Source organism: Rhea americana, unplaced genomic scaffold, assembly GCF_003343005.1.
Source record: "Rhea americana isolate MKP2758 unplaced genomic scaffold, rheAme1 scaffold_119, whole genome shotgun sequence".
NCBI lineage: Eukaryota > Metazoa > Chordata > Aves > Rheiformes > Rheidae > Rhea > Rhea americana.
The window spans coordinates 292331-302121 of NW_028185250.1; positions in this window are offsets into that span (position 1 = coordinate 292331).

Here is a 9791-nt window from a genome sequence, read left to right on the forward strand (position 1 = left end):
CGGGCTGAGGCCACCTTCGTTGCCTCTCTGAGTCCAGTGTATTTTCACAGGGCCTGATTTTTTTGCAGGTTTTTCGCACTCGGGGGGAATCTAGAGGCAGGGTGGCACTTTCTGTTACTGCGTCCCCGTTGTAGCCAAGGCTGCTCTCAACCTGTGGTACCTCCTTGTTATGGAGGCCTGAGCAGTGTTCTTGGTGTTGCTCCAGAGTCTTTTCTGGCAGTGCTGTGGGTGAAGGAGCAAGGAATGGTTTGGCTTAAGCTGGTTTGGGGGGGAAACTCCTGAGGACACCTGAATCAGCTCTGTGCTGACTCAGGCTTCAGGGGCAATTCAAGCTGGCTACAGGGTGCAAGGAAGGGGCTTGTTTTAAATGTGCCTGTGTCAGATCTGCATGTGCCCAGCCTGTGGAGTTGCCTGTGTGTTCTTGCACTGGCTCATGTAACTCAGCAGGCCAAAATCTGAAGCAGTGTGCTGTCAAGCTGTATACATTACTCAAGCTTCCAGTTGTCCTAGTTTAGAGGATTTCTGGTTTTGGATGACTATCACTTGCCTTTGGCAGGTTTCAAGTGTTCTGTGGTTTCCTGAGACTAGTTTCCATCATCTCTCTTAGCATGCTTCTCTCTGTTAGCGTCTTCCTCCTGCCTTAAAGGTGGAAGCAGGGAGAACAGGAGAATGGATTGCATGGGAAAGCAATAATGGTTTGGCCTAGAAGTACCCGTTGCGGGGGTGTATGGCATAGTTGTTGCTTTAGGTACCAACAAAGCAGATACCTTCCATTTTAGATGATAATGCTGCATCTTCATGAATAGTTTTTTGGCATGCTGGAGTTGAACTATACTCGATAGCAATGGTTATTCACTAGTTTCCCCAAGTGCTTGGTGACTTTGTCATTTCAACACCTTAAAACTTCTGGAAGCAAAACGGATGGAGTGAGAGAAAAACATTCATTTTGTGTGTTGGTGATCATTCATGCCATTCTCTTGCATTAGTGATCAACAGTGTTCATGCAAGACCTTCTGTGCATTTTTTTAAAGTTTCTAGTTAAAATGTTCTGTAAAACGTAAATAGTGATGTAGATGTAAAATGCAACAATATAAAGCAAAACGTGATCTTACTACTCTAGAATACATTCCACTTCCTTCCTTTGGTTTGTTGTACTTTTTATAACCCAATTTGAAAAATATACCCGATGTGGACAGTGGGACTAAAGTTTTTATTTCTTTGTGTAGTTCTTCGTACAACCAGACAGGTTGTTCAAGTCGTGTGATATCCCATGAGCTTGTAGAACAGGAGAGCAGAACAGAAAATGAATGCAAATCTCTTCCACAGAAGTTCTAAGCATGCAACACCGGGACTTCCCAATGAAGTGGGAACGAAGGCAGAGCTTCTGTCCAGGCTCTTGTTTGCTGTGCCAAGCAATGAAAACAAGGCCATCTCAGTCACAGAACAAGCAAGAGTGGTAGCCAGAAAGACCTTTTCCTCTCCTGTTGCATTATGCTATGTAACCATCTGTAGAAGCAGGATGATCCTTAGCTTGTCCAAAAGCTTAAGAATAAGAGCCAAACAAAATATTTACAAAATATTTTGTCTAGGGATAACTTCCTTATGAGGAGAAGAAACATTGCTAGGCAAAGTGGTATCATGATGTCATATTTTTATGAGTTTTTTTCATTATATGGAGAGTTTAATCCTAGTTAGAGGAGTTTGGCTGCAACAACCTGACAGGAAAGTTTATTCAATGGCTTAAATGAAATCCGTTTTCTTCTGGTTGGCTTGTTTTATGTGATAGAGAAAAATAAAGGGCTGAGTGTTTCTAATGGGATGGAAACCAGCAGTTGGTAGCGCAATGGTGGTTTACCACTGACAAAGATGAAGTATTACAGGGCTGTTCAAGAATTTCTCAATGTCATTTGACTTCTGATGAAGATGTTTCAGCAGCACTATGGGAGAGCTGTAGCCTGACAGAAAGAAGTCACCATGTTCGTGATAGTTCAGACAAAACAAATACTTGACTTGCTCTACCTGCTTTCCACCAAATTCTATTCATAAAGGAATTCAAGTGATACATAATTTAATGCAAAAAGAGAAAGTAGTTGCTTTCCTAAGGAAGTTGAGTCTCTGAGTAGAATGAATCCTCTCTTCCTCTAAGATATTTCCTTTGCCTTGTGAGTATTTTCTACAATAACCATTATCAATGCAGACCATCAAGTCCCAAAGAGACAAACAAAGCATGTGCCAATTTGGGTTGAAGCCCGTCATCCCTTTCCAAGTTTGAAAATTTGTCATATTTCTGATTTCTTACAGGTATTCTTGAATGTGTATTTTTCATGAAGCTCTTGTATTTGGAGGAAAAGAAAAATAACACTGAATACTATATCCACGTACAGAAGAGAGAAAAGAAAGTAACTTTCTTTCCATAAATCTGTTCAGCCTGTGATTTGTCAGCACTGCATAGGGTCCAACTTAAATAAAGCTGGATGAGACACTTCAAAGAAATGGAATGGGATGTCGCTGGTCATTCAGGAATGAATGCTTTTCCTTTTGAATTAATATAAACTTGTGCTCCCAAGAATAGGGCTGGTCACAAGCAAAGAAGTGTCATTTTCTGGATGAAAAACTAATGTCTTAATGGTTTATGGAATCTAAGGCTCTTATGGCACTGTTTTCAAAGAAATGGTGTTCACTTGTTTGGACTGCTTTGGGACTGGTTGGATCGTGGATGTTCTGTAAATCTCTATTTTCCTTTTCACACTAAATTTGTGTTGTTTTTTGTTTTTGTCTGAAAAATAGAATGTGTTTTGCTTGTTATTCACTATAACATGCTACTACTTTCTGCTTCTACCTACAAAGAAACTTTTCTGGTCCTTTGTGCACTTTCTGGTATTGGATGCTAATGCATGACATGTATGTATCTGCTGCAGAGCTTACCCATGCAAAGATCTTATGAAGGCTGCTGCTATCCCAGCCAAACATGATTGAAAGTCATAGAAAATGAGATGTAAAAGCTATGAGGTCATGTAGTTCCCACAGGCGCCCTCGGACCAGTACAGGTTTGTTTCTAGTGTTACATTTTTGGTGCTTTCCAGAAGGGGTCACTGCAGGTCAGTGTTCACTATTTGCATCCAACCGTCTACTTCCCTTCCCCCTCCGTGAAAAAATAGGAAACCTTCTGAAATTGGCAACAAGTAGGTTGCAAAATGTCTAAAACTATAACAATAGCTTGTAAGTGGACATTGGGTGATCAAAAGCAATAGAAATGTGTTCAAGACTGACAAGTGATCATCCAAGATTTTAAACTAGGAAGTTTGCTGAGCTCTTAAAGTGACTTTTTAGCCATATACATTTATTAATACCACAAATCTGGAGAACTGTTCTGGGGCTACTCTGTTGTAGCAAGAAAGACACAGGTTCATAGATTTATCCTGTTGCATAGTCTGTACTTAAAAAAAGTGCATTAAAATAACATTTTTGTAGTTACACAAAAGGTGTCTAGAATGATTCAAAGTAAACTGCTGGTTGTAAAAAACAGAAGTGACAAAACCTCCTTAAGTCTGGATAAGGGAGGGGAATAATTAACAGTCACTTTGCACCAAAAATGCAGTTCATCATACTCAACTATTCAGGGCCACCACAGTACAGAAGCCTTTCTGAAGATTGTCAAGTTTCATGAGTCTGTTAGGGATTTGATACTATTGCAAGGTTCATTTTGTGTAGGTGAATCAAGTGTCCTGGTAGAGAGCAGCTAAATGCTTCTTATGCTTCTCAGCATGAAAGGCTGCCCATTCTGCCCATTCAAACCAACAGCTTACCCCAAATGCCTGTGTTGATGAGGAAGTGACAACCATCTTATGAAACAGGCTTGAGAAGGTGGAAGAGAACAATACTGGGACAGCAATTAATAATTTGAGGCATGGAAGGGAATGAGAAGGAGGTTGGAGATGGGAAGAAGGAAATACTGCAAAGAGTAAAGGGAAAAGGAAGCGAGATGATACTCTGGTAGGAAAATGAGCAACTCGCTTGAAAATAACTTGTTTATAGTTTCATTTTTTTTCCTCCAGTAGATATGGTTACTTTCAAAGTAAAATAACCAAGCAATAATTACATGACATTTCCTTCCAAGATTTCAAGCTAAGTGTAAACAAGAGAAATCCACTGGGGAAATTAGTCCAACTTCCTTTTTCAGTAGTGCTTCAGTTCTGTTTCACCCCTGCTCCTTATATGTTTCAGCTGATAAAGTTCTTATAGCCAGTATCTGTGGCATTGCTGACACCAACTGAAATACGTCAGTGAAGGCATTTGTTAGAAGGAAAAACCTGTAAGATACCTAAATTTATTTCCAGATTTTTTTTTTTAAAAAAGATAAGTCCTGAGATTTTCAGTGTTTAAAAAATGATAATGGCTTTTGACATTTTGGAAATTTTCCATTTTTTCCATATGGGCAAGTCAAAATGATGGAAAACAACTGAACCACTTGCATGGTGATTTGATCTCTGGCAATTAATATTTGGGCTGTATGGGAGAATCAGAAGGAACAAAAACTCTTTAACAGCACCATGACAATCAGACCGGCAAGCTTCCAGTAGTTTTAATTTTTCCAGATGCTGTGTTTTTTTTCCCCCAACCCAGGTGAAGGAGCGACTTTCAAAAAAGAAAAAGACAGTGAAAAACACTGAGTTTGTAAGCGATAGTTGGCATAAAGGCTACCATAATATGTGTGTTTAGATACCAGTTTGAATGAAACACAAGCAATGTTAATTTGCATTAAATGAAGAGAGAAGGGTTATCTAGCCTATAAAGACCCTATATGCTAGAGTCTTTAGGCTTTTCCAGGCTGGGTTGTGACAAATGCTCAGTCTTACTTCAACAATAGGTGTGTTTGTAAATGGCAAGGATGAGCAGGAGGAGACCACATGTCCTGTGGCTCATTTGGGTGAGGACAGCCCTGGAGTGGTCTTTCTCTGGTGATTCTTGAACGTCCGAAGCCGGCTATCTGTGTCAGGGTTTGTGCTGTTGGCTGCAACATACATCGGCCTGACTTGGTTTCTCTCATGTTACCACCAAAGCCTGAAGTTTACGAGGGAGGAAGTGGGACATTGTGGGCAAAAGCAGTGATCCCCAATTTTCTTTTTGGCAAACTGATGTATTACTGTAGAAACTGCTTCACTGAAAACTTAGTCTGGACATTCATAAATTCCGTGTTCACAGTCTCTGAGCACAGGAGGATCCACAGCCTCTGCTCCTGATCCCAAGGAGAAGCCATATCCAGCACTCAGGCCAGGGTTTATTCTGAGCGGTCTGAGTGCAGAACAGGGTCTGCAGCCCGCTCTAGCCAGAAGTCAGACACCTCAGCTTTAAGTGAGATAGGATTTTCATTATAAGGCATAGAGTCAGGACTGAAATCTTTTGCTGGAGAGAGTGCCAACTGGATTTATACTTTGTGAGGACCAACTAGCCTCTGTCAGAGCAGTGAATTATGCAGTCCTTTTGCTCTTCTCCCCATTTTTAGTTCCATGACTTTGGAGTCGGGGAAGCCCATACTGTGCTCTGAAGTTGGGCCATCATGAGATGTGATGGAGAGATCTCCAGCGGGGTTTTCCTCTTATGGCTCCTCCAGCCAGATGGCTTCAATCTACTGACCAATTCTCCGTGCTTAGTGTGAGGTCTGTGTGCAATTTAAATGGAGTCTGTTCTCAGCTAGTTTTGCCTTTTCTTTGTCCCCCTCCCCCACATGCACACACATTCCCAACTGACCCTTTTCATGCTTCCCCCTTTCTTTAGCCATTAGGGGAAATTATGCTGGTACCATTTAACAAATATATCAGCTGGATTTGCCTTAAAGCCCTTTGCTTCTGGAGGCTTTCAGTCACCTAACTCCTCTAAATATTTCTGAGAAGAGTGCTCGCTTAGGCAACTGCGTTGTTAATGTAGTTCTCAGATTGGTGTTTCTTTGTGATACTACTGTTTTCCAGCTGGCTAGAAGATTAGAACATGGCACTAGTTATGCACCTATGTTTGGCACTACCCTACATCCCGACAGATGTGTCTAATCAACAAAGTACAGCTATGTGAACCTAGATTTATGCATTTTGCAAATCTGGAAAGAGCCATATTTGCTCTCTAGGTTATTTTTTTTTGCATTTTTCTGATATTGTTCAGCACAATCTTGCCACCCCTCCAAATACAATGACCAGTAAAAACAAGGACTGCCCTTCTCTCTGCATTTTATAACAGTGCTGAAAGTACATTGAGGGGTAGACAATAGAAAACAATCATAATTGTAGCAGGACATCTCTGTTTTGCTTTAAACATCAGCAAGCTTGCTTCTTGGATTGGTGCAGTGGAAGAAAATCAGATGGGCTGAAGTGCAGTTTTAGCTGATTGTTGCTAATCTATTAAAGTCAGTTTTATTTCATCTGTAATTATATGTGCATTCTGCTTTGCATTATGTTGCATTGCATTTTCTCAGTAAGCATTTCTTCAAGCAGTATCCAGAGGAATTATTTTCTTTCATTAATCGGTGGCCTGGGAGAAGCTTGGAGACTGCTGGAAAATAACAGTAGCACTTGGCCTCCCTACCAGTCAGGTGAAAACACAGTACAGTTTTGCATTTCTTATGGCTTTCTAATACAAATCACAGTTGATTGGATACTTTATCTGTTTGGAGATAAAGATAAAGGAATTTCCCTTGTGGGAAAAAGAGGATGGGACTATTTTTATGACACTTCTAATTCTTCTAATACTTGGGACTGTAGGGACTGCACTAACCTCTGCCATGTTGTAAAACTCAAGGAGCTATTCCACTGATCAGGATTACCGAAGTGTATTGCAATACAGTACTTCATTTCTTTTCATTATGTTTCCATTTCATTTCCTTCACTTCTTTCTGAGAATGGCGTTCAGTGTGTGTCTGTATGAGTGGTAATTACAAGCAGTTCCTATTTTGATACCTGAGACATGGAGACAAACTCCCCTTCTGACCCCATATATGCTTGTTTCTTGTACCCTGCAGATCTAGTTTATAGACAAGAAGGACTTTGCCTTCTTTTCCCCCTCCTGCCCCCATAAACAGCAAAACAAAACTGTTAACTGTAATCTCACAGAGTGAATCAGAGAAGAATATGAGCTTGGCATACAACAAGAAAGCTGAGAGTGCTCGGCAAAGATGAAAGTGAGATACTGATGGCCAGAGTTTAACTAAGTTTTCATAAAACATGCTGTTCTTCACAATTGGCTAGAGTTTGATAGTTTCTTTTTATGAGTCTGGCAAGACAATAGAACTTTAAAACTTTAAACCATTTGCTTTGCAACTGGAAAAATGAAGCACCGAGATATTCAGAACAGCACTGGAACTCTTTGTTTCTTCTGCTGAGAAGAAGCAATTCAGCAGCAAGGGAATGAGAGCCTCTTACAGTCATACAAGCACAGTTTAGCAGTAAATCAGCTCAGCTGCAGTCCTCACCACATGATAGTCTTTAGTTGCCACTGGGGAGAATTCTGCTCATCTCCAGACAAGGTTTTGACTCTAGTTAATATTTATTTCCATTTTTACAGATGTGCTGTCCAGTGATGGATGGTGTGTGTTAGCCTTCTACTTTTCACACCTGGTCCACACCTGTTTGGGACTGCTTTCCCTGCCCTACTGGGCAGCAGCTCTTGAACTTTGCGGATCCTGGATCGCATGCCGACTGAGGGTGGTGAACAACTTCAAAACTCTTGGCTACAGGGCTTTTTGTTTCTAAAGTCAGAGAAGTTATAGGTTTTGTTTTGTTCTTAAGTGAATATTCATTCTCGTGACAAAAACATTTCACAATAAGCCATTCCTATTTGACAGCTCTTTGGCAGCACATGTGTGAAATAATTTTTTTTTCATCTTGTTCCTAGTGGGCAAGTAGCCCTATCTCAAAAAGGCATTGGACTTTCATTGCTCTTGTTGATAGTTTAATCAAAGCAATTATGGACAAAATATTCCTCAGAGACCAAACTCTCTGGTGATCTAGAAGTTGATCCTCCAACTCACTCTGAGGAAACTTGTTCTCATTTTGACTATGCAGCTTCTTTTGAGTAAGAAGGGGACTTTGGTCTCTAGGGCTTTGGATTCAAGAGCATGAAATTCAATAGAAAAAATTAAAAAACAAAACCAAATGGCATTGTTTAGAATCTTGTTATGGCATGTTTTTTTCATTTGCACTGCGGGGGCTTTAAATATTAGCGTGTGAACACTAGCCAAATTTTGCTTGGTCAAGACTGGTCAAGACTCTGAGGAAGTTCAGAGACAGAGCTAAGCTGACTGAAAAAGCAGCTCAGTGGCAAATTAAGTTCCCTGTAGAATAGTGCAAGATAATGCATGCTTAGGAGAAAACTAATCTACTTGGCCATCTTAAAGTGCTCTAATTTAATTGTTTTGGTTTAGGAGAAGACCTGAGCATCACAGCTGGCAGCTCTGTAAAAACTCCAACTCAGTTTGCTCATCAGTTTTGCTGAGAATATACTTGATTGGGCAGTGTGTGAATGGGAAGCATATGGAGAATTATTATAGTTATAGTTAGTAGCATAATTGAAAGCCATAATAAACATCACATTTCAGGCTTTTAAACTAATCTCAATTAACATTTGGGTGATGAAGAGGTTATTTGGTGAATCTTACATTTTCCCCTGACTTGTCTAGTGGCTCTTTCTAGAAGCCAAAGACTGAACTACTCAGACCCTGGGACTGATACAGCAGAGCCACTCATATGTTCCACATCTGCTAGATTTTTTGTCCGTATGGCCTGAAGTGCATCAAAGGAGCCTTGCTGTGAATCTGAGACTAGAATAGTTGGGAGTGGCATAAGCAAAGGCCAAAGTGTGCCTGCAGAGATGGATTATGAGTAGATGGTACAGCTACTCATGAGTAGACCACCATGGCATTGGGGCTATCAGTCAAGGCTCAAAGACAGCTGCTGAGCTTTATGTTGAGTCCCAAGGCTGGAGCAGTAGGAGACCTACAGGTCAGCATGAGGAGGATCAGCAGAGTCCAGTGTGGTGAATCCAGGGCAGGAACAGTAGGGAAAGGAGGGGAACTGCTGGTCAGGAATGAACGATGCTGGCAGAGCTCACTGACTAGTGCTGAGGTGCTTTTCTTCCTTCAATGTGACAATGTTTTCTGTTACTTTGCAATTTTCCTTTAAGAATCTGAAACTCCTGAGCAGCAGGTGATCTTGACTATAATGGAGAGGAATAAGCTTGGGAAAGTTTTGTTAAAAGAGGGTGGGTTGTAAAAACAACTCTCTCTGTATGGCTTGAACCTGTCAGCATGATGCTGCCGAYGACACAGCTGGAGGGGAATGCGGCAGGCTCCTCAGACTGAAGCAGAGCAGCCCACACAGCCTGCAAGTGTTATGGGCCCAGCGTGGGTTTGGGGGAGGTGTGCCTGCCTTGCCAGGTGAGGCCATGCATGGAAGTCAGATGCTTAAGTGGCCATAAGCCGCTAATCAAAGTGATCCTTTGGAATCTCAGTTTTGCCAATGGGTTGAAGAGGGGTGAGGAAAGTACGTGGTAAATCAGTGCGGTTGGGCTCATCTGCAAGTACAGGCATTTTAAGTGTGCTTTTGGGGACTCTGTTATTTGCCCCTTGCAAGATGAAATAGCTCTTGGTAAGAATGGTTCCCTCTGCAAGTGGCTGCAGCGTGACAGTGTGCTGGTATCCAGGCCTGGAGCAGTTAAGGAGCTCTAGGAAGAAAATGGCAGGGGAGCTGGGGAAGACCTGTACTGTTGGTCTGCCAAAGATGTCTTGGTGTCCTGTTTAGGGTCAGTAG